The sequence below is a fragment of the Anas acuta genome, chromosome 1 (assembly GCF_963932015.1).
Source record: "Anas acuta chromosome 1, bAnaAcu1.1, whole genome shotgun sequence".
In the NCBI taxonomy this organism is placed as follows: Eukaryota; Metazoa; Chordata; class Aves; order Anseriformes; family Anatidae; genus Anas; species Anas acuta.
This window is the reverse complement of record NC_088979.1, coordinates 157,279,767-157,305,613: the sequence shown is the minus strand read 5'-3', so window position 1 is coordinate 157,305,613 and position 25,847 is coordinate 157,279,767. Positions and strand designations below refer to the sequence as shown.

At 37.4% G+C, this 25,847-nt stretch overlaps 1 long non-coding RNA gene across 1 annotated transcript; it reads left to right on the top strand.

The window, feature by feature from the left end:
- Nucleotides 1–4,439: 4,439 nt before the first annotated feature.
- On the top strand, nucleotides 4,440–18,016 carry LOC137848768 (uncharacterized). The gene is made up of 4 exons (XR_011091510.1): nucleotides 4,440–4,548; nucleotides 8,094–8,214; nucleotides 15,778–15,867; nucleotides 17,825–18,016. It is a non-coding gene; the product is annotated as an uncharacterized lncRNA (long non-coding RNA).
- Nucleotides 18,017–25,847: the final 7,831 nt, after the last annotated feature.

The following is a 25,847-nucleotide window of genomic DNA, read 5'->3' as shown; positions in this document are numbered from 1 at the left end:
CTTCTGACTTGGCTCAGATTGATGCTTTCCATTCACTTCCCCTTCAGACTGCTTCAGGGAGAAAGCATTGAACTGTAAGCAGCAGTTGTTTCACTGGAGTGCAGCAACCTCAAATTCCAGCCATGACTTTCTTATTGCTAAGCATTCTTTACCACAGCAAAAGTATTTTTTTTAATGGGAACCAGATTTGGGTCATAAACTTTAAGCCTATCAAGCTTTATGTTAGCTAATATTTACCTTATTGTATTATTTTTTTTAACTCTCTCTCAGTCTCTCTCTCTCTCTCTGGTAAAAAGACATTACTGTAAGGGGAATGTAGGCAGGCAAATAAAGCAAAGGAAATCAGGAAATACTATGAACTGCATGTGACTCGCAGCTGCAGGGTTCCTCACAATAAAGAGCCCTGCTTCAACAAAGTGGCTTATGTGCTTTAACAAATATCAGCTGTTTGTTTGGGGTCTAATGAACAAACTAGAGCCAGAGTGACAACTGCTTCAAGTAATTATGAAGACAGCTTGCAAACTATGGCCCCACTTGTTTCAGATTCTAAATGACGACAGTCGGGCTGCTGTTGCTGCCAGCTTTATTTCTGAGCACTTTTATTTCCATATTTCAAAGGTCAGTGTGTGGTGGTGATGGCAGCCAAAGAAAGCCTGTGTGAACGGTACGTGTGTGCCCATGTCTTTGAGAGGGAGAAAGAGAAAAAAGAGAAATAAAGGAATTTTCCAACATAACCAATAACTGCTGCATTGATAATAAACCCTTAATGAAGCATTTATAACATGTTGAAACCCAGGAGCCCAGATGAGATTGGCGTTCCCTTGCTGCAGACGTTATTCGTGTGTGGGGAAACTCTGCCTTTAGGAGTTTACAGTGCAAGTGGGAGAGATGGTGAAACAGAGGTCCCAGGGAAACAGAATGGTTTCCTTTTACAGAGATCTGTGGAAACATGAAAGAGCTTATCAAGGCATGCAGAGGGTTTTACATCTACATTAAACCTGAATTGACTGGAAAACCCCTGAATCTCAGACAATTGCTTAGGCTGCATCTTTTCTTTCCTCTAATATCAATGATTTATATTTTGTAATGCTGGTGATTTTTTTCTTATACAGAGGCTGAGGATGTTTTTGTATATAATAATCATATAAATAACCAACTGTTGCACTGAGGTGATTATCATGTATGTGGAACAATGCCTGGTGGACTTTCTAGAGGAAGACTGGAGCAATTTTACCCAAGTACTAGTCTGATTTGTCCACAAAGTGATCGAGTTTTTATTTTGCATACTTTCTTGTGTTTAATAGATTTATCCATTAAATATCTCATGAGATTAATGTGAAATAGCACAGAAATGGAGGTGATGGCATAAGCAGAAAGCTGAAAGGACTTGATTCCTTTATGAGAGATGGAGATCAGAAACCAATTTTGTCCCAGAACTGGGGTCACATTTCAGGCACATGTTCTGCAAGAGAGAGATTTGTGGGAGAAAGGTCTGAAGGGAGTATGAAAAGAATGAGAAAGTTAAGGGCCTGGATACAGGAAGGGCAGGAGGAAACATATTCTGTGGAGATTTAAAAGCAAGAGATTTGCATGTGATGCAACAGGAGTTAAGCCACACTGCTGATTTCCTATGGAAAGATTGTGGAATTGTGTGAGCCACCTAGGCAGGCTGGAAAAAGAAGCCAAGCAGGGTCAAGGCAGCATCTTGGCTGGACTGAAGAGGAAGTCAGGTCAGCAGCTATGAAATTGTTAGTGAAATGGGAAGAAGGTTATAAAAACAGGGAAAACAGTCTGACAAAAGTACGGAGGCATTTGCAAGATGATACTGATATAAAAATGACAGCAGTTACCCTGGATGTTGGGAGGGAATAAGGCCAACAATCCAATGGTTGGAAGGCTTGGATAAAGGAAAGCCTGTGAATTATCTTCTCAGATGGTTATGTATGTGACCTGAGATCACAGTGACAGGGAGAAACAAAAAGGAAAGCAATGCATTATGTCCTTCTCATCAGGCTTATAATCTTTTGCAAGTTGTGTTTTGTTGTTATTTTTTTGTTTGTTTGTTTGTTTCCAAATTACAGGAAATTAGAAATTTCTTCAAACAGACCCAAAAATAGATGCATAAAAATTGATGAAGGACAATAGACTGCAGCCAACAGTAGATAAATGTTCCTTCAGTGAACTCCAAGGTGTTTATTATTCAGATGTAAATAGCCTTGCTTCTAGTGCAGTCCATGTTTGGCAGCTGCCTTCTCTTGATTTTCTCCCTGGCTTGGAAAAGACAGTCATTTCACTCATTCTTGAGCCCAATCCCAGGCATCTCTTTAATTTAGAAACATTTTTAAGCTTACGTCTCATTGTAAACAGCTGTTTCTCCAATGCCTACTATTGATGTGACTCCTAACAGGGTTTTTTTGTTTGTTTTGTTTTTTACTTATTTAAATTTTGGTTTAACACATGTTTAAATTACGCTCAGTCTCATGACAAGAGACTGACAAATTTTGAAAGATTTGTTTGTCTTGGTGCTCCTGCTCCTTTCTGGAGAATTGTCTTTTCCGTAACAGATTTGACCAGTTCACGAGTGACACATCCCTGAAAGAAAAACTCACATTGGGTTACCTGTGTCTGAGGAACAACAGGAAAATAGCTGATAAAATAAAGGAAAGTGCTCAATTATCTGACATTATAAATGGTCACCAATGTACAAATGGATGTGTGCCTAGTATGTAAAGTTTTCAGTCTGAAAAGGTGAGAAAAAATCCTACTGACTTTGATTATTCCCTCCATAGGGTAATTTGCAATATCTGCTTGCAACACATGAGTTGTAAACAAACTATAAGTAAAATTTGAATCCCTATGTAATAGTCCTTTTCTTACTTTTTTCATAATAATAACTTAGTCTTCCTCAAGTCTCACTTGGCAGACTTCCCAGTGTGTCTTTTTGTAAGGTGGCCCAATTAAATTCAACAGAGAGAAGCACGTGCCACTCTGAAGTAACCATTTTGTGAGTGGTCTTTGAATGTCCTTTATTGCTGAGTGCATTCAGTTTCTGTTTTTCTCCTGATAATCTTATTCATATTGCACATGCTTACATGGGTTTCTTCAAGGGCAGCTCAATCTGAGCTGCTCCAGTGCTACTAAAATGAGGGAGGCAGGGAGCTATTTTTCTAGCTGTCTCTCACAGATGTCATTAATTGGACTTTTTCCATTTGAAGTCCCTGGAAATTTTTGCCCCTTAGCAAACATGCTGACGCTGTGTCCTGTCTTCCATCTTCTAGAGTGCAGTTGTTGTGTAGAAATTAGTGTTAAGCTTAAATGCATATATGGGTTCAAGTCTCAGTAAATACCACCCAGGAGAACATAGTATAAATAAAACTTTTAAAATTAAGCTGTCTTTTTCTGTTACTACTGAGTGATTAGGTTTGTTCTCGGTAACATTTCTATGTTTCTATATTTCTAACATTTTATAAGAGCAAGTGTAGGGTCCTACACCAGGGAAGGAACAAACACAGGCATCAGTACAGGCTGGGGGGTGACCTGCTAGAGAGGAGCTCTGAGGAGAAGGACCTTGGGGTCCTGGTGAATGACAGTTTGGCCATAAGCCAGCAGTGTGCCCTGGTGGCCAAGAGGGCCAATGGGATCCTGGCATGCATTAAAAGGAACGTGGCCAGCAGGTCAAGAGAGGTGATCCTCCCCCTCTACTCTGCCCTGGTCAGGCCTCACCTGGAGTACTGTGTCCAGTTCTGGGCTCCCCGGTACAAAAAAGATAGGGATCTCCTGGAATGAGTCCAGCGGAAGGCCACAAAGATGACATGGGGCCTGGAGCATCTTCCCTAAAAGGAAAGGCTGAGAGACCTGGGTATGTTCAGCATTGAGAAAAGAAGACTGAGATGGGATCTCATCAATGTTTATAAATACCTGAAGTGTGGGAGACAGAGGGATTTGGCCAACCTCTTTTCAGTGGTTTGTGGGGACAGGGCAAGGGATAATGGCCACAAAATGGAGCACAGGAAGATCCGCACCAACATGCAAAAGAACGTCTTCATGGTTAGGGTGACAGAGCACTAGAACAGACTTCCCAGGGAGGTTGTGGAGTCTCCTTCTCTGGAGATATTCAAGGCATGTGTGAACGCCTACCTGGGCAGCCTGCTCTATGGTGCCTGCTTTGGCAGTGGGGTTGGACCCAATGATCTCTCGAGCTCCCTTCCAACCCCTACAATTCTGTGATTCTGTGATTCTACAGGTTTTAGTAGTAAATTGTAATAAAGATGTAATAATACTAAGAAACCGTGCAGTAGATAGTGAAGATAAGTAATGTCTAGTGTATATCAGAACAGTTAAAGAACGAGATTTAGGAAAACCTCAGTAGAGCATGGTAGCATTTAATGCTTAACTTGTTGTTTTTTTGTTTGTTTGTTTGTTTGTTTTTCTTGTTTTATAGAGTTTAGCTGTTTACTTTGAAGTTTGGATGTTTGCTATTCCCTCCAAGGATGGATGTCTTAAGGAGAATACAGAGGAGATAATCAGTTGCCCAAGGCCACTCAGAGAGTAAGTGATTGAGATGAGACTGAGATATTGGTTTTGATTTGCAGGGTCACTGAGGTGAGCAGTGTTAAGCCAGGCTCTTATACCATACTTATGACTTCATAGCAGACTCTTTCAAAAATACATTACTGTTTAAAACTGAAGTATAATCAGCTATGCTGATTAATGTGGCAAATAATCATAAAATGTTTTAAATACAGGTAGAAGTAAACAATTAAATGTAACTTATGATGAATTTCATGGACTTCCAATAAAGTAGGCTAGTAATAATAATGTTATTGGGCTTTTTTTCTCTGTGGAGAAAAATATCCTTTGTCATGGACTTACCTCACCTGGGACTCGGTGGGCCAGGATGAGGCAAACGGTATGCTTTCCCTTCAGCATGTTATGCTTCTGCATTATTTACATCTCCTAGCCTATTTATGAGAGATACAATGTACCAGTGCAGAGTGGCTTGTAGGGAGGAGTGTCTTGTTTTAGAAGCATATTGAGTATGTTGGGAGCCTGCCATTTTTCTCCTTAGGTAGTCTCTATCTTTATTCTTCTCTGACGAGAAACTTGGGCTTTGAAGCCAAGAAGCACAATGAAAAAAAATGGTTTTCCCTTGCCCATTGTCTTCCTCTTAGCTGAACCTGAGAATACACCTATTTATTTCTAAAAGGGGATAACTCAAGAGTGGTAAGCTGCTGTTCCATTTTTGTTTATTTTCTCACATGCAGCTTCTGCTTTCGAATGCAATGAATGGATGTTTTTAGTATTTTTTAAGACCGGGTTTAAAAAAAAATAGGCAATTACAGCATGGCAATTGCATTTAAAAACCCTGCCACAGCTGCCATTCTTGCAGCATTTCTAGCTTTGTCTTTATTATAGTGTCAGTATCCATTCTGCTTATTATCATCTACATTTCTCTTCATTACTAGTGACAGAGAAAATAAAATTAGAAAAATTAGAAAAACAACAACAACCATAACAAAAAAAAAGTACAAAAATCTGTAGACCAAGATGAAAATACTGACAAACTAAGTTATAAGGGATTTCCCCAGATCTCTCTTAGGACCTTTAGACATCATCAAAGGGAGACATTTCTGTATTTCAAGGCCCTTAGTGTGTTCTGTGTCCCTGCAGGCCTATGTTTGCAAAAAGAGGAGGAAGAGGAACCTTCACTCACTTCTTCATTAAGCAAAATCTTTCTTATTTTCACATTTGCTCTACAGGGTGATGCCACTCTGTAAATAGACTTCAAAAATATAAATTTCTGAGGTGAAGACTTATGCTTCGCATCTGAAAGTTAAACGCAATGTGTTGATGAAACAGTATAGTGCCTAGTTTTACTATTTCAGTCAGTGTCTGAAGAGCAAGAGAGGCTAGGAGATCCTTTCTTATAAAGTTATTTTGAAATTACTGACAGTGGGGCAATCTGAAACATTCTGAAAGCAAAATATTTACCCAGAAATACCTTCAAATCTTTCTATTTAGTTTAATGCCACTTATTTGCAGACTAATATTTTATCTTAAGGTGACCCATGGACAAGTAATTAATTTCCACTGCAAGTATAATAACAGTATTCAGAAAGAAGTAATACCATGGAAAGTCATGCTTTGCCTTGCAGTGTCAGAATATTCCGTGGTATCTCCAGTAATATTGTTCAAACTGTGGAACAAAAAATTCAGATGAAAAACCAAGAGGTAGTACAATAAAATAAAGTCTAGGGGTCCACAAGTAGAAGAGATGATGACGTGCTATAGGCTTAGCTGCCAAGAGAATGGAGAAGTCATTTTCCTGGAATCAGTGTTTCACAGAAGGAAAATGGCATGATGAACATGATTATTCAGTTTTTGCATGAAAGATAGCTGGGCAAAACTGAAGAGATGTTGGTCAGTGAACTGAGGTAAAAAGTTGGTAGAGTATCTTCTCAGTCTCACCACTGAAGGCATATACCTATTACCTGTCAATGTGTGACAAAGTGTTGGGAAGATGAAGAAACTGTGTTTATCAGCTAGCGAAATTGGGATGAACAGATAATGTTTTCTAGATAGTGGGAGTATGAGTGAATAGAAGTTTAGTGAATTTCCATTTAAAGGATCATTGTATCCACCCTTGTATATAACCCTCTCCAAGGGAATCATCGAAGGTGAGTGTACACAAATTAGGCAGAAGAGTGCTGCCATGTATCCAATTGTTTGGCCCACTGTGAACATAACAGGTCTTTACAGAAGTGTTTCAGTTACTCTGGTCAGCTGTTGATGCTAGTTTATAGCTCTTGTCCTAACTTAGAAAGCAACTAATGAATTGAGTTTCATCTATGTAAAAGAACAAATATCTCTGACATCTGGAAGACTACAAATTGCAAATATAAAGATTTATTTGTTTGGGAAAGGAAAAAAGGTGGAGAAAGAAGGGTTTGCTATGGAAGGGCCTGGCTATAAAAATCATGCAGATACAAATGCTGACCGTATTTTTGCATGAATGGTAAATAATTTACATTTTATGGAACAGTCAAAATTTCAGATTTATTCCTAAGTTTATATTTTCCAAAAATCCTTAACCCAAGCAGAGTTTCATACTTGAAGACAGCGAAGTGGCAGTGACCCTGAGATTCCGTAGGGATTTTAATGTTGTTATTGATTTGTATGTGGAAAATCCTTATATGTTTACACTGCCTTATCACTGTGCTTAAAAAAGTAAGAATTACTAAAGTGAACTTCCACCCGAAAGTAGAGTTAAATCTGTGGGTGGAATGAGGAAAAGTAAGTAGCAGAATAATCTTAGTACCAGGATACATGTATTGAATTCAAGTACTGGCTAACATTTTTCTAAACTCTGAGTGGGGGTCTGTTAATGGACTTTGTCTCATAGAAAAGAGAAAGTATTCAATGGTCTCTGAAAAGGACATGACCACTCAATAATTTAATTTATACCTGTCTAATTTTAAAAACAATGTGGGTCAGTGCTAGCATCCACCTTAGAGAGATCAACTTTATTACATAAACAAAGCATGGAGCATGGAATCCATATTATATGCTAACCATGGGAATTTTGAGGACTAAAGTACATTCAGTTCTAAAATATGTCTGAAATTAAGTTTAACTGAGGAGGTGAATCAGAAGACTCCCCATCATTTTATTTAGACTAACACAAAAGCTAACAAAGGATGACATCAATGCCAAAGTTCATTAAGCCTGTATATATTTATAAGTTGGGTATAAACATCCCCACACTATTTGTTTACTTTTAAACTGTACGTATGTATGTACGTATTATGTATGTACGTATGTATGTATTAGGAAGAACTTCTTTACTGAAAGGGTTGTTAGACATTGGAACAGGCTGCCCAGGGAAGTGGTGGAGTCACCATCCCTGGAAGTCTTTAAAAGATGTTTAGATGTAGAGCTTAGGGATATGGTTTAGTGGGGACTGTTAGTGTTAGGTCAGAGGTTGGACTCGATGATCTTGAGGTCTCTTCCAACCTAGAAATTCTGTGATTCTGTGATTCTATGTATTTTTGTATTTATTAAAAATAATGCTACTTATTTTATCTGTTCTCTAGGAAAGACTGCGTCTTTGTGCTTGTCTCCATTTTCCAGAGTTTACTTGCCCTTCCTTCCTATTTTCTGTTTTACCTGTCCTTGTAACTTTTGAAGAGATTGCACCACAGAAACCAAGTCCTGGTAAGGTCCCTGCATGTTGCATGAGGCAGCACATCATTGGCTTCATACGTGGAGTCTATAGGAACAATAACAGCTTCAAATATACGTGGCTCCTCCTGCTCTTGTTTGTGGGGCTGGATTTCCTGTGGCAACATCTGAAGATAGGCAGGCACCTGGTTGGCACCAATGCTGCAGAGGGATGCTAACTGCCCCTACTGCTGAGGTGCAAATACAGAAAACCTTGTGACAATTCATTCAATGCTGCTGCAATTCCCAGCTGAGAAAAGACCTTCCATGCAGTACCCGGTTTGGTATGACTGGATGTCTGCTGGGGCCCTATGGAGACACTGGTGTCATTGAGCCATGGGACATGAATGTAATTGCTCAGGTTAGTGCTGGTTTAGGGATTTATGCAGCACTCTGACCCAGGTCTTGATAGCCACGGTTCTTCAACTGTTGCTTCCCCTGACTGGTAACTGTGAAAAGTGTATATATGAGCTGTACATCCATTGAATCCTTTTCTGTTACTGAGATCAGAAAAATCACCTCTGCATTTGCTAATAATACTACTTAGATAAGTACATTTTTTCAAATGCTGTGTTGCTGGCACTACATAATCATGTTATAAAGTTAATTATCTCTTTAATTGGTTATTTTAAAGTCTAGCAGTAAACTAAGGAGAGATGAAATTAATCTGCAAGAACTTGATGGGGACAAAGCAAGGACTACAGAAAATCAGAAATATTATGCATAATTAAGAAAACTGTTAATAATAACTTTAATCAATGAAATTAGAGATGGAAAGGCTGCAAGGTCATGTATTTCATCCAAGGCCTCTGAAAGCTTATTTCCTTATCACTGTGAGAACAGTTTTCAATTTCATGCCTGATTTTGGCTCATCCTTCACTTCTAGCTAACCAGCAAAATCTTTCTGAATTTCACAATCTGATACTACTTTTTTTCCAGAAATCTTAAGGCAAACCGAAGATGGTATTTTCAAGAACGGAGGGTTAAAAATATGAGGGATTTCCATTTGAAAACACTCATTTTAATCTGTTATGGCTTGGCCTGGAACAGCTTTGCATTTATTTTCTGCCCTGCTCCTTAGGAACAGCTTACACCTTCAGAGGACTACAATAATTCCGGGGGAGGGACTGGGGGCTACCAAGGTTCTCACTGAGAGAGGGTTGTGCTGTGCTATGACTTGGGCAGTATGCACAAGCTCCCCCAAAAGTTCCCACAAGGCTTCAAAATAACAAATAACGTCACTGTGGTTTAGGTGCAGGTCTTGACAAACCCAAAGTAGAGCAGCTGCCCTGAATGACATTTTACAAGGTGGCAATATGTCCATCTAACCCATATCTCCAGCCTCAGCAACAAGCCAGATCAGGGGAAACATCTAGGAGTAAAGAGGCTTCTCTGGTCCTACCTCTGCTGATAAATGACCTTAGAAGTAATTGGTTTTGGGAGGCACTTAAGGCTTCCACTCTGGCATATATTTCTGCATCTAGGTCAGCTGAAGTTCATCATACCAAGTCTAAGTAGATCTGTTGCAGCAATATAGGCTTATATTTACTCCTAGCTCAGTTTGAAGAAGTTTTTGTCAAGAAAGACTGGGTGGGCAGGGAGAGGAATGTGCGAAAAGGTAGAGAGGACATGCCTGTTCATGAATCACAAAAAACGCATATATGGTATGATCCGTATAACCTGAAGGATGTGACAAATACCAAGTGTTTCTCCCCCTCTCTCTCCCATCTTGTTCTTCAACAGTAACTTTGATAGAAGTAGGGTAGGTATAAGAAAACTGAGTGATAGGAAAAATAGTTAACCACCTCAAGCGGTGGGTGTAAACAGTTTTAATACAATTTTATGTACATACTCCAAATACTGCACCTACTTGGCAAGAGACTCTTCAAATTTTGAAAGAGAAGAATGTTTACCCATAGAGACCAGATATACCACCCTCAGAAACCTGATTTATACCAACCCTAGTTGAGACTGTGGACCAGGAATCTGAAGTATGTAAAAAGAACAGGACTAAAGAAAGAGGGAAAAATTCAGGGGCAAAGTGGATAATAAGCATTTTTTTTAATTATTTTTTTTTTTTGGGGGGGGGAGAGCGGGAGAAGAAGAGGAGAGGAGGAAGAGGTTTAAATGTAAACACAGAAAAAAAAAGATACTGAATAATAGTGTTTGGGCTCTTTTCCTGTTTAAAATGACTAATCTCCTTAGAGCCATAGGTCATAATCTAGGCAGGATTGACTTTGCCCTGCATCCTCAATTTTCATCTCCATGGGAATAGATTAGCGTTTAGCAGCATTTGCTACAGCAGGAAATGGTCTCATTCTGTGCCATTCCTCTGATCAAGAGCTTTTCCTTGCTGAGTACACTTCTGTGATTGACTTAGAGTTTCTTTTTTCATCAGCAGCAAAGCCTTGTGCATTATTTCAAACAAATGATGGAGCTATGGAAACGTATCACTTATGTAATTTAATCTGTGCTTTTTGCCTCTCCCAGTAGGAGAATATATATATGTATATATAAACAGGCTTTTTCAGCTTTTTGTGCTTTGATTGTCCATATGCTCCTTTTCTTCTACCCAGGATGGAATCTGTAAGTATAAAACAATAAGAACCAACAAATTAGATCAGTGTTTAAATTAAGGCAGTTTATTTCTATTTTTCACAGAATTCTAATCAGACCTGCCTCATCCAACACAGTTGCTAAGGTCATTTTTCACTTGAATTAACGTAAAATTAAGATGAGTAAATCAGTAGTACATATGTTGTTTAGATTAGTTACTGCTTAAGTCTCTCAGCTAGCCAGACATATGGATAAGCTAGGCACAGATTAAACAGGTCTGCGTTGACATTAAAATGCTATTCTTGTGATAAATAATGTAATACAAACAAGTATATGACAAATGTAACCCAGACTACATTCACAGAATCACAGAGTCACTTTCACAGTAATATTGATGCTTCCCCAGGACTATTTTGTATGTGTCATGCATTGGTTCAAGGCTTGTTAACATATGAAAATAATAATAAAAAAAAAGTTAGGTTTCTTTTAATTGTCTCCCTACATAGCTGTGGAAGAATTTTATAACTCTTCATGTTCAAAACAGTAATTGCCTGAATAACAAAAAAAATGATTTGTAGCTTTAGGTGTTTTTTTTTTTTTTTTGTTTGCTTTTTTGAAGAAATTAAATTTTTGAAAAAGCCATTTTGCTCAGCCTCATAAAGTCAGTTCTTCTTTATAATGTGTTGAAGTCACTACCAAGCATTGCAATAGGCCTTTATTTTATTATTTCTTTTTCTTCTAAATTGTAGGCTGCAGGAGTAGCCTATTGGATGCATCTTATTCTGCATCTTTGAACTGAAGTTTGCATTTTTCAGTCAGTCCTACTGTTGTGTCGTATAGTTAGGACAACAGTTTTTGTTGTTGTTTTTAAATGTTATTATACTTCTTTAATTATGTCATAGTGATGGGAAGCAAAGGCTCAGTAGTTTTAAGACCAAGTCTCTTACTTCCGTAGCCAAGAAATACTTGGTCATTATTCTCTTAGGCTTCCTCTTTGTTTACATGTGCCCAAATCCTAGTTAAAGCAGTGAGAGACAGCAAGAAGTCCAGACTCATATTCAACCCTTTGTTGAACATCAGAAACTGTTGTCATAGCGAGAAGCATTGACACATCTGGCAGTCTCTGCCCAGGCCTCCAGTAATAGGGGTGAAATAAACCCTGACTGAGGAGAGGAAAGCTTAGTGTGTTTGTTGATGCTTTGCATGGGTTTTGCAAATGACATTAGTTTCACATTTACATAAACTCTCCACTGCAAATATAAAGATCCATTACTCCACATAGCCTTGTGTTATTTCAAGGAGAAATTGAACTATTGACCTGTGTTTTTAAAATAAAGGGTGGCCAATGATCATATTTTATCCTGTAGCTTTTGCACAATTCTGAAATTGCAACACCAAAAGAAAAAATCTTTTTGTTGGCAAAAATTCTGACCACATTCATAGCTAAATCAACTTCATATCAAAGTGGTTGTTTGCAGTGGTGTAAATGTACACTTGTTTTAAGAATTTGCTTTTATGGTGAAAAACTAACAAATCTACTCTTGGTTTCTAAAACCTACTACTTTATTTTTTTCTGCATTTTGTTCTGCTTTACACGTACATATATTTATGTGCAATACCAGGAGAAAATACTTTTTTGATTGTTTCTTGCAGTCAACAAAGAAAAAGGGCTTTCAAGGCTTTGCAGCAAATATTACAGCCTCTTTCCCCTGAGATTGAAGTATCATAGCAGTTGAAGTTGTCAATTACTTTTTAAAGCAAGCTGTTTATAGACTATTATTCCCAAGGCTTTATTTGCTTGCTTCCTTTGCAAGTAAGATGATGGAGACAGTTACCCAATTAAACAATCTGTCACCATCGCTTCTGCTGAGTTCTTACTCTACAGCTTACCCCAAACATCCCGTCTTTGTCTTCTGCCTGAGTCCACTTATTTCTCAGTCCAAGATATTTCCCTACAGACTGGAGAGCTTGTAAATAACTATCTCATCCATTGCTTATGGACATGAGTATCACATTAGGAATACATAGTGAACAAAGCATCTAAAAATTAGAATCAAAAAAATTCTTTGTTTTTGTTGTTGTTGTTGTTGCTGTTGTTGTTGTTATTTTAGATTTATTATTTTCTATTTGGAAGGGCTCTGTGATGTGGCCATCACTTTAAAATCAAAAATGTCTTCCCTCTTATGTGACCTACTTCAGATTAATTAAGGATTTTTGAGGACTGAAAAACACTGGGTTTCACAAAAGTCATTGGACTTGGTAGAGGTATTTTGATAAAACATATTGCCTTATAAGGGAAAAAGAAAAGTGGGAAAAATTAGAAGTGTCTTTTAATCCTAATTTCCATGAAAAGATGAAATTGTGATATTCTTTTTCTGTAGAATTTAGCATGGTGCTTTCACATGCATTGATACATAGCCTAGGAGAAGGATAGTATGATGATATGGTAGGGTCCTATTTTCTGGGGTGTATCAGGAGCGATTTCCAGTGATGAAAAAGAAGCATTAATCCTATCATACAAGAGCCAGGTAAGACAAAATCTGGAGTTTCTCACTGATCAGTGAAAATGAAATTTCATAATAACAATTGAAGATGACTACAGGAATTAACAAATGAAAGAAAAGTCTGTCTTAAAAATAAAGATGAGCAAGCCAAACGATATATTCATGTAACAAAGAATGGCTAGGGAAAATAGTGTTCTTTATAAATATGTCAGTGTATTCTCTACACCAAAGAGGGAGGGGAGCAGTTTAAGCTAAAGGACAGTCAGTGCTTGTTCTGGGGAAAAAATCTATCTATCTATCTATCTATCTATCTATCTAATCTATCTATCTAATCTATCTATCTATCTATCTATCTATCTATCTATAAAATAGGGGGAAAGGGGAGGGGTATAATCTAGCAAAAAATAAGTAAACTTGACTGAAAATGGTGTGTGTATGCTTTTGAGACCTCTCAGGAATAAAACTCTGGGACAGCTTCCTGATGGGAGTCATAATTGCAAAAATCACAGCAGTTTTAAGGAGTTTGGTATTTTCATGGCTTGTCTTACACAGTCTGGTTGCATGTAATAGCTGAGGATTGGTCTCATTAACCCAGAAAGGTTCTTCTATAAGAAATGTATAAAAAGTATAAGAAATGTATAAGAGTATAAGAAATGACACTGAGTCAGTAGTTAAAGTCTTTTATGTTCATGTGTGAGGGGATGAAAGAGCCTACGTACAATTGTAATTGATTTTCTGTTGTTGTTTTTAAGTTTTGGTTTTAATTTCTCTGCATGTAATGCTTTGACCTTAACGGTAGCTTGAAATAGTTTCTGTGGAAGACATGTATGATACAAAGATATATGTGCTAATTAATGCCACACATAATGCCATACTGCTGCTCAGTAGAGAAAAATATTCTATGATAAATGAAAGAGTGGAGTATTAATATATTCCTTGAGTTCAACACCTTTAAATAGGCCCCCAAATTGCTCTATTTGTGGACAAAGCACCAGTGCGTTGGTTTCTATTGAGAAGCTGTGCCCTGAGTCATCGGTCTGTTTGAAGTGTTTTTCTTTTTTTTTTTTTTTAGTTACCATAGTAACATTCAACATTTTTTTTCCCCAATTGTTCAGTTTCAGAGGAATTTTAGAAAACTGCAAGGGATGAAAACAAAACAATACCTAGGGAAAACACAGCTGAAGCACTATAGGGGAAACTCCAGACAACAGATGCTAATTTGTGAGCTTGCAGAGCTCAGTTTTAGTTATCAACAGGAAGTGGTGCTTCTGTAGCTGCTGTTTGGTTTCTGTTCCAGTAAATCTGTACCATTTTAACAGAAACCAGTATGTGGTTCAAATATTTATGAGCTAAATGTATGATTAATTCATGAGTGTCTTTTTTTTTTTTTCTTCATCAGAAATGATATTGTGGTAATGGAAAAATAATGGTGACAAAGTATATGAGAGGGAGAATGAGAAAAATTGCAATCGAAGATTTATCTGCAGTTTGTTTTTCATTTCTTTTTTACATGAGGATAATTATATGTTGGGTTTTTGTCCTTCTGAATTTTGTGTATGGTATAGAAAAAATTAGGTATATTTGTTTGTACTGCATGTTCTCTCTGGTTCATTTTGCTGCCGAGTACTAGAGCTGAGTTGGGTAATACATTTATTATTACCCTGGCAGAGTCTGGGAACAGGAAATGAATGTCTGCTGTCAGGGCAGGAATGGTTCAAAGCCCTGTGAGGTCAACAGATGATTTTCCATTTACTGCAGTGGGTTTGGATCCGTCTGTTTATCTCTGGTAATTCATTATGGTCTCAAGTGAGGTAAAGGGGCTGCAGAATCCAATCCTTGTATGTGTGACTATGGAAAGGCAGCCTGCAGTTTTTGATGTATTATATATAAGAAACAACTGTGTGCTTTTCTTACTGAAACATGTAACTGAAGGTTGACATTAGAGAATGGATTATCATGAAGGAGGCAGGAGTTTAAAGCAGTAATAAAATTAAGCAAATAAGCTGTATAATCAAATCAGAACTATAAATTGTTAAGGAAAATGGGATCTGGTTTATTATATTCTTGTAGTAAATTTTGTCTTTGATTTATAATCTCACCTGCTACAATTGCAAAATGTTGAGTTATGTTACTATATCTGTTGGGGAACATTACTGCATATAATATGATTCTCTATTTATTGCAACTAGAAACCTGATTAAAGTAACATCTGGGAGGAGAAAATAAAATCCTATGTACCTTATTCTTCAAATCTGCAGGATTTGTAGCATTCATAAATATACTATAAGCAACCCTACTTTTATTTTTTCACTCAATTTTTCACTTTTTTAAAAACAAAACAAACCAAACAAACAAACAAAAAAAAACTGACATTGTTTATGAGCTGGAGCCCCCTTCTATTGCTTGGCTCTGTAAAGGGGTTTTACTTACTTAAACATATTTTCTCTGTTCAAAATCACTTTTTACTAATCACAATGATTTCTACTTCTCTTAAAAGCAAATCTTCTGTTAACCAACTTGGCCTGGAGAAAAATGACTTTAATCTCAGAGACTGCATTAAACTTTGGAAGAAGCCAAATCAATAAAGGTGAAGGTCATGGAAACAGATGATTAGAGCAAATAACAGGCAGCTACTGTACAATAGGGTTATAAAATAAAACAAAACAAAAATCTATTAGAATACATCAAGAAATTAATTTATGAATAGATTCCTCTTAAGAAAGATGTCAGTTATCTCCTCAGCTTTCCCTCCTCCTCCCCCCCACCCTCTTTTTTCTTCCTCCCTTCCCCTCAGCTCCTTTCTCCCTGCCCTATTTCCTGCCATGCTATAAACTAAATTACTTCGTGGAAAGACTGGTGAGCCCTGACTGACTAACATGGCAGGTTTTCAATGCCCTCAAATACCTTGTATGTGACATGGAACAAATATTGCTTTAAAACAGCTGAGAAATAGACAACTTCCACAATCTATGTAGCTGACGTCTGTCTCTACGTGCATGTAATACAAATTCTCACATACAGTTTTTCACTGATTTTGTTTGGGTGGGAGTTAGGAGAGAGATCGAAGTATGGGTGTAGAAATTGGAGGGGTGAATAGCAGCCACACTGACTGAGGACTTGGTTTAGGTCTAGAGTTTAATAACAGTTAGGGTTAATGGCTTGAGGTGATTAACTGGTTCCAACCCATCATTAATCTGCAGGAGGTGTCTTTAGCCTTGTTCATTATTCGTAAGAAATGATACCTTAGCAGTTTGCTTGAACTTTGTTCTTTTGTTGTTGACAAATGAGTCTGAAAACAAATGTGGTGGAATCAAAACCTGCAGCATGAAGGCACTTGTCTAGGGCTCATGTCAGGGGCTGCCCTGCGGATGGGGGAAGCGCTGGCCTGACCATACTGGCAGGAATCTCATTCCTAATTCTGCTCCTACATCTCTGATTTTTCCTTCCTTTCCTCCCCAGGTGTACTGCACACCTACCAGTTCTTAACACTATTAAAAATCAAGCTGCTCACTAAACTATATGTGGACGTGAATCTCATCCTTGTGTTTTAAAATCAGGGTTACTTATTTTTACAGAGATGTTCCCTTTGTCCGCTCCCAGCATGTTTCACCTTAGGTTGGCAACACTGGAAGGACTTTGCAGGAACTGATGGTCAGGTTTGATCTCAGTCCCTGTACTGGTCTCAGCCACCTGCAGATCTTGACAATCCACTTTGGCAGGGATGACAAGAGCAGTTCTGGAAATTTCACCTCAAAGCTGTTGATACAAATGCACAAAGTTATTAAGCTAAATCTGGAGAAGGCATCAATCACTTTGAAAGGAGGCTGTTTGATTCTTTCCTCAAAGCCCAATTGGACCTGATAGCAGCCTGACACCTTCTGTACAGGCTCATCACAGTCTAATTCTGCTACATTGCTAATAAGGCCAGTGACATATAAAAAACAAAACAACAGCAATGTTAGTGTGTATGAGGGGAACAAGGGAGATGAGAAACAGAAAAGTTCAAAGATTTAAAGGTACAGGTCTTTTAAATACTGATTTATACTTGCTGTACTCTTCCAGGCCGGTTTGTCACCTCCACAGAGGTATGTGCACAGTGACTGAAACATACAATTATTCTGTAAGATTAAAAAAAAAAAAAAAAAAAAAAAAAAAAGGGCAAATAACTCCTATTCTGAGAGATTACCTACTTTAGAATTAAATTAAACTTGGTACAAAACATAGCTAGTGTTGCAGTAAGACTTTAGCTTAGCATACTACCAAAACTCAGGACAGAGGCTGTGCTGCACCGTGGACTGCTATGGTGACTCCAGTGTCCTGCTTGTTTAAATGACCAAACTTCACTCATGCACTATAGACTGCTTCCTGTGAGTTGAGAGGTTTTTAAAATTGCATTATAAAATCAACACTGCCTGTGACACACATTGAATTTCTGCTATGCTGAGCCAGACAGAATAGCATGGTGTTTTTTTGTTTGTTTGTTTGTTTGTTTGTTTTCTGGTGCATATTTCAAAGTAATTGATGAAATTTATGATTTCTTACAGCCCACTCCAAAGCTTTAAGTCCTGAAGCCAGTTTGAATGAGTACTTTGGACCTGATCTGCCTGCTGTTGTGATTAAAGACTGTAGTGTAAATAACAGGTTAGTCCTAATGCAGAGGATGTCATAGAGGACAATGGATAAAGAACTACTTGCAGTAGTTCACATCCAGGCACAAGTGGCTGGGATTCATTACTCTGACCTAGGTCAAGTGTGCTGCTGTGGCTGGGAGGCCTCATCATTCCCCTTACCCTAAAGGTGCAGACCTGGCGTGCCGAGGAGGTGTTTCTCCATGGCTTCCAGAGCTGCATTTTCTGGGGCACTTCTGTACTGACTGTCCCTCATGGCCAAGGAAGACCGTGATAGTTAGGTGGAGAGGAATTTCTGATCTTTTCTGGCAACAGGTTGAAGTATATTCCTGGATTGGTGCTCTGTGTCTCTCACAGCATCGTGTGGGAGGCCAAGGTAAGCCTCCTTGTACCAGACTTCTCCCCTTGCCCTTTGTATTCCCATAGCAATGGCTTGAGCACCTGCGTTCAAGGCTGTGTGCAATACCTGGTCTGTGGCTTGCCCTGACCGTATAGCTGTGCTGAAGGCAGAGGAGGAATTGCAGGTGCTTAAGCTGCTACTTGTCAAAAGTTTACTGTTAAATATACATAGACAGCATGAAAAATGGGGCAACTGGAACTCTGGGAGGCTCACAGCACACAGGCAGCTCAGACATATTCCTGGTTAACTTCCCACTTTGCTGGCCATGTGTTTTTGGAAAGAAGGGCTCTGAAATTTGTGCCATCAAATCAGATAAATGTAGCCTGAAGCTCTCTAGAGTTGTGGACACTCCTATGGCTCTCAACCCAAACTGAGAAGTAAGATTTGGGGTTAAAGGTACTTTCTGATCTTGTGTCTCCTTCGCTGTCTCATATTAGCTGCCCTCTTTTCCACCCTATTAACTGCATGAGTGTACCCTTTTACCAGCTTAAAGGCCTTAAAGTATGGTATTTCAGATGTGGATGAAGGGCAAATCAATGTGCAGCTCTAAGTAAGTCACTCTGATAAATTCCTCTTCAGGGTAAAGTTGTAGAGGAGTGCTGCATGGCTTTTTTGTGCCACTTACAGAAATATCAGATAAATAGTTGCAATTTGTCAAAAACCCAGTTACAGTAATACATTTGTGCCTGAATACAATATTTCCCCTAGATTTTATGTAAGTTTACTTACATTCAATAAAAAAAAAAAAAATTAGAATGTGTTTACTTTCAGCTTTATAACTAATCCATAACAATTTATTTTGTATGAAAGGTTAAATGACTTAATAATGGCTTTCTCAGAATATTTTCATATTTTCTGGATGTTGGAAAAGACATGCTTTTTTTTTTGCCTTTTTTTTTTTTTCCTTCTAGTTAGGCAGAAAATACATCATTACATTCCTGCTTTAGCTATGTAAATGACTTTACTGATAAATTAAAATTGATATTTCAAAGCTGTAGTTTAGTATAGCCTGATGGCATATAGCCCTTATCATTCAAGGCAGTATTTAACTCTGAATAATATATTATGCTAACTCTCTGAAATTGTTATTATGAGATTTTAATGCACCATAAAACATGCCTTATGATCTTCAGCTTGCTAAAATGTCAATCTTATTAAACTAACATACATCTTGAAAAGCAGTAGCTTGACAAAATCTGTCTTTATATTTTGTTTACGATATTTCATACATGGATTTATGTGTAAGTATGGAATTTCCAACATCTAAATAAAAGAATTCTTTCTCTCTCTTACTCTCTCTGTCTCTCTCTCTCTTTCCTGAACATATAAAAATGTAACACAATGAGTTCCCAGCCATAACTGGGAATCCTAGATTCTGTCAAAATTTAATTAGATTTATTTGTTAAATAAACAGTGTTGTTGGCAAAGCAGCTAAGATACTGAAGCAATGCATATGAATCTGTTATTGTTTTTGCACTTAGCCTTTCCAAGTTGTCTTGTTCTGATTTGAAAGTGTTGGTGTTTTGTCTTAGTTTAGAGGTAACTGTTTTATTTTGACAATTCTGAGGAATATGTATTAGCTAATCTTGAACAGGAGAAGGACAGGGAAGAAAAAATATGGGGAAAGAGACTCTCATGGGTGCGTATCTTGCAACATGAAATTTTGCAGAGGGTAGCAAAAAGAAGATTGTGAGTCATTGTCTCCAGTCAAGCAGGCCTAGTCTGTGTTTTCACATTTATTCCTACTCAGTCTCAGAGCTGTTCTGGGCCTTGTGAGGACCACAACAAAGTACAGTCAATCAATTCTCCAAACTAGGGCTGAAAGTTCAGCAAAATGTCTGCCAACATAAAGTGGCTAGCTATCCATTAAAGTCTGCTGAGGCAAGGTGACACTGCCATCAAACTTGTGTGTGTGTGATGATCAGAGTGGGACAGAGAAGCTGTCAGAGAGATGTTGCATCATTCTTATATTCCCATGACTGGTCAGTGCAAGCAGAGTGCTCTGCAAGTCTTACAGCTGGACTACTGCATTACACTCACTGACCACAGCTGGAGAAATCAGTCCAGGGCTCTATTCTGCTCAGATTGGAGTTTAGCAAATGGAAGTCCCAGATTAAAATATTTTCTCTCATTTGTGTTTGTATTAGTCAAAACCTAGTAATTCTGGTCTTTGATGAAATTTGAGAGGTCCCATATGAATAATGTTTTAGAGGAAATCCTTATTTGCTTATTTATTTTGTGAGAATGGATACCTCACAAGGCAGATTAGACATTTTTTCGAACTAAGTCATTCAACATACTTGTTATTTACATGTGTTCAGCTTGTTTTTCCTTTAGAAACTGGAAAGTTAGTAACCATAATCTCTATTCTTTCAACATGTAGAAGATATTTAAGTTAAAAAAAAACACTGGCAAAAGCAAAAATGTTCTTATTCAGTTCTAATAGATAATTAGTCAATGGGATTTAGACCAGAAAACTCTGCAAAGAAAAGCAATTTTTATTTGAAGCTAAATATTGCCCAGCTGCCTGAAAGCTCTACCTGTGTACTAGATGCACTATCTTAGCACAGTAAGCTTCTGTGAAATAAAAATGTAGCAACAGGTGTCCTTGCACATGCATTATGTTTTCTAGTTTTTATTCCAACAGATTTCATTATTATCATGCTTACCAGTATAAGGATATATTATATTTTCTGTCTTACCATGTTCTGAACTGATGTTAAACACGACACTTGAAAGCTCTGCTGAGATCTGTGTTTATATCATTTGAAGACACATGCTTTTAAGCACCTACCTAAACACATCTAAAACTATCTAATCCATGACTTTTACATTTAGGTGTTCCATTTTATAATAAAATTTATCATTGCATCCTTCAGGAGCTGCCTTTGGTTATCCTGATTACATGTCTATAATGATCAGAGACATTATTTTCTGATTCTAAAGTAACAAAGAGGAAGAAAAAAAAGGAGGAAAATAATGACCAGATATAATGCTGAAGGCACAATAATTGAAAGGAAGAGCAGTATTTTTCATATATTGCAAAGGAAATGGAGTCTGTGCAGTTTAAAGGAGAGGTTACAGGGTCTATTGCACAAGAAAATTTCAATTCAGGGCTAGCAGTGGCCACCTGCAGTAGGGAAGATGCTGGTGAAGAAGGGGAAACAAGAAGTATAATGCATGGATAATAGACCTCATAAAGAGAAGATTCAATAAAGCAGCAGCTGGAGAGACATTCTAGCGCTACAGCAGTCTTTGTTAGGTGTGTGCTGCTGTTTGCTGCTGCTCTCGTCATTCCTATTGAAAAAAAAATCAACAAGGGAGTAGGTTGTACTTAGAAAAATTAGATTGTGTTTTGCCCTTATTATAGGAAATGTGCTCTTTGTGTTCAGTAGATAATAACTGAAAAATCTATTTGTTATTATGGGGGGTTGTGCATATTTGTTGTTATGGGGGTTTGTGTGTAGTTGCTTTCATAAAACAAATCTCCAATGAGTCTTTCTTATAGAGATTTCACTGAAATAATTGTCTGGTTTTATCTAAGGGAAATTTCTGGATTTATACCCACAAAGAATATTCAGGGGCAGACACAAACTTCTCCAGTCCAAAACAAAGGTTTGCAATGTGTTCATAATGACTGATTTACAGGAGCTGGATATAGACAAGCACAAAAATATTTATAGGTGAATGATTTATCCTGGATATTATTGACACTAGAGAACAGCAGACAAATGGCAGTATGTGAAAACCTGTGAAGATCTAGTCATCACTAAAGAGTTCACTGCTGATTAGTGAATGCACATGGATCGTTCTTAAAATGAAGCATATAAAGCATTTCAAAATTCAAATCTTCAAAACTTTAGCAAATGTGAATAAAGCTCCACTGAAATGGATGGGGAGTTGCACATGCACATATCTGGGGGGGGAGGGGGAAGATTTCTGAGCTTTAATGTTTGGCATAACTACTGAAAGCACAGGGGTGCATGTGCACCAAGATGTGGGAATAAATGGGAGAAGACATTGAACCGCAGTGTCTACTTTGGTCCTTACCTGGTATCCCTGTCAGCCGTCCTCTACCCCACAGGCTTCAGCACCCGGGCATACACCAGATGACCCTCTGCAAGCTCTGGTTGACCTCAAGGCAGAATATTTTAAATTGATGAACTTCATGCTTCTTCATATACATTTATCACCTTGTATATTTACAAGCCTATTTCAGTGATCTGGTATCCAAAACCAAACCAGCTAACCAGCCCCTCTAAACAAACAAGGGAGCTTTGTATCTTAAGGTAAAAGTGAGAAGATAAATTATTCTCTAGGATGACAAGGAAGAAATGAGTCATAAAATATTTCCATCAAGAAGTTGTTGACAGTTTGAAGATGGCAAATAATTCAATGACTAAGTGAGAAGTCTGTTGTATTTCTTTGTTGTGTATTATTTGGGAAGTGTGATTTTTATTTATATAATTTCTGAGTAACAGAAGAGGAGAAAGGATAACTATTAGAAAGAAAGGATAACTAACACATTAGAAGGGTCTCCCAGACTGCAAAGTGAAAGAGGTAATCTCAGATAGAGGTTGCTAATAAGGAAATGAGATTGCTCACAGGGCAGGAAGATGAAAAAGAATGGAAATTTATATCATTGTATGAACAAATGCTTCTATAGCTTTTGTTTTAAGTGTGACTCTAGGGTAATCAATCACAGTAAGATTGTCACCCATGCAAGTTTGAGTGTAAGATGTGACAACTCCTTTATATTTGGAGAAGGATTGAATACAGGGAAAATGCCCTCCATATGTAACTTGAAGAGGAGAAAAGTGTTTACAAATTGAATCCGAAGTAGATCATATGATTTTTATTTTATTTTATTTTTTGAACAACATTGATTTTGTTTGTCTATATGCATGGATAATAGACAAAATATTGTAGCAATGAGAGTCCAACAAATTAGACGCATCATCACAACTCTGTAAAGATTGATGACTCTATGGCAAGATTCCACCAGTAATGTAGAGTGACAACATTTTTGACAGGCTGGAGATTATATTTACCATGACACTTCTATACATAGCACATACGACAACCCCCTTGTGACATCCTTCCCCCTTTCCCCCCCCCCCTTTTTTTTTGATTTTGTTTGGTTTAGTTTTCAAGCAAGCAAGAACAACAAATATGGTCTTCACTTCATCCAGATGTCTGATATTAGAACAAGGTTTTAGCTTGGACCATTACAAAATGTTTTGCTCAGCTGTGACTAATACTTGGTCAGGGAAATTCTTCAGGGAAGTTTCTACATGGAACTGACACATCATGTAGATGACTCAGTTATTAAAATGTCAGTCTTTTCAGTGAACAACATGGTACTATGGATACCAAATGGTATCCATATTAGATTATCCCAAAATGGGAGGTATTAGAAAGATCTTCATTCATAGCAGAGGTGCTAGCTCTAGCTAAAGTGAAGTCTGAGGCAACAAATTTCTTTTGAGGTTGCCAGCATTTATTCATAACATAGGTATGCCTGTTTTTAGATGTTACTCCTTTGTTTCTTTGTGTACAGAGACCAAGTCTTCTCTTTTCTTAGTACCATCCACAGATACAAAATGCAGCAACATTATTTTTTGCAGTTTGAAAAGTTTTTTGTTTAACTTGGGCTTAAGTCGTGGATATCAGTTTGGAAGATATCAGTTTTGAAGTTAAAAATCAATTTATTTTATATTTTATTTTATTTTTTTTATTTTTTTTTATTTTATTTTCATTTTATTTTATTTTTATTTTATTTTTTAATTTGAGACAATCATTAATAGTGGCTGATCATGAACTCTCTCATTTTACCCATATTTTCAAAACTATTACTATTATTATTATGCTGGATATGCATTGAAGCTTTCCCTATAAGTTAATCATGACAATAACAGGAATAATCTTCTGGCTTAATGCAGCATAAAAATTATTAAGATGTTACTGAACCTTCTAATTTAAAACTTTCTCCTGCAACTTGTCCTCCAGTAAATAGTTTCATTACCCTCAATTTATTTTGGAAATTGGAGACGACATGTTACTAAGAGACTGCAAAGCTTGATTCAGTGTTTATTTTGCAACTAAAATACAAAGGTCTTAACAATATTACACAGTTTAGACACAGCAATAACACAAAAGGTGACTTTAATTCTCAAAATGAGTGCCGCATTACTAATCATTCAAAAGAGCACATTTTCAGAAAGTAACATTTTCCAAAAATCAAGATCAATTAAGATATCTCAAATAGGGCTTTCAGAATCCTTGGTTTATTAAATTCAAGATATGTTGCTCCCAATGTTCTAAATACTTTCTGCTCTGCTATTTTAAGTGTCTGATTGACCTTGTCACTCCGTGTTCTGCTTTATCAACTTAGTAATATCTGTACTAAAGCTGTTAGAGTATTTTAAAAACAGTATCTTTGGGTTTGGGGTTTTGGGTAATATTGATCCTTACAAATCTCAAATCATGGCAAGATATACTTTTGGTGGATTCTTCTTTTTAGGTTTCCCTTTGTCTGTCCAGTAGAAAGCTAAAATGTTCCTGATTTGTTTTCCTGTGTAGTACATGTTAGCATAATATGAAACAGAGTAAAACAAAGAGAGAGAAAATCCTCAATGTATTTAATTCCAGCAATTTCTCTAACAGAACAAGAATTCAGTATTCATAAACATTCAGGTAAATCTTTCTTTTTTCTTGCTCCAGCCAACTAAGATTGGCTTGGATCTCCAAGCCCTGAAACTCACCTCTTCCTGCCCTAAAGAGATGCAGGCATCTTCCAGGGTAAACACAAAACTCCAGGGACTGTGTGGGAAGGAAGAAGTTTCTTTCACTCCAGGTTGTTTTTCACATATAAGACTTCTGCTCCTTTCCCAGATGGCCTAAATAAATCCCTAATTCTGCAGGATCCTAAGTGATGATAACTAGAACAGTGAAAAAGTGTGTAATAATAGGCAATAAACATATTGCCTAAAACTTCTGTTGAATGTGTCACTTAAGAGAGAGAAAAAATAAAAAAATAATAAATATAAAATAAAAAAAGCAATCAAGCAAGCTCTGGTAATTTCTTTTTTAGTGAAAAAAAATGCACCAGGAAGACTAACATCACATTCCCTTAGGTATGAATAGTGCTAGAATAAAGTCTGAGAGCTCTTCTCTCCTACAGTCAAACACAGCTGCATGAGCTAGAAAAACGCAGTTAAAGTGCAGGCTATAAGACAAGACATACAAATAATCACACTTCTTTCCAAAATCCCCTCTCCTCTACATTAAAGGTCAAGCAGAACAGCTCATCTATCTCCTGGTGTTCATGGCTAAGGACATGCATGGTAATCTTCCCCAACACCAAGCAGTGTTCCTTAAAACAAATCATTCATCCTTAAGCACCAAGGCCTTATAGAGCAGCTGCTTCATAAATTCACCAGAGGAAGATGATTAAGTCCTTCTATGGCCACTGTATGATGCACAGACCTCTTGGTGCTCACTCTCTGTGCTGTTCTCAGTTCGAGGTGTCAGTGACTA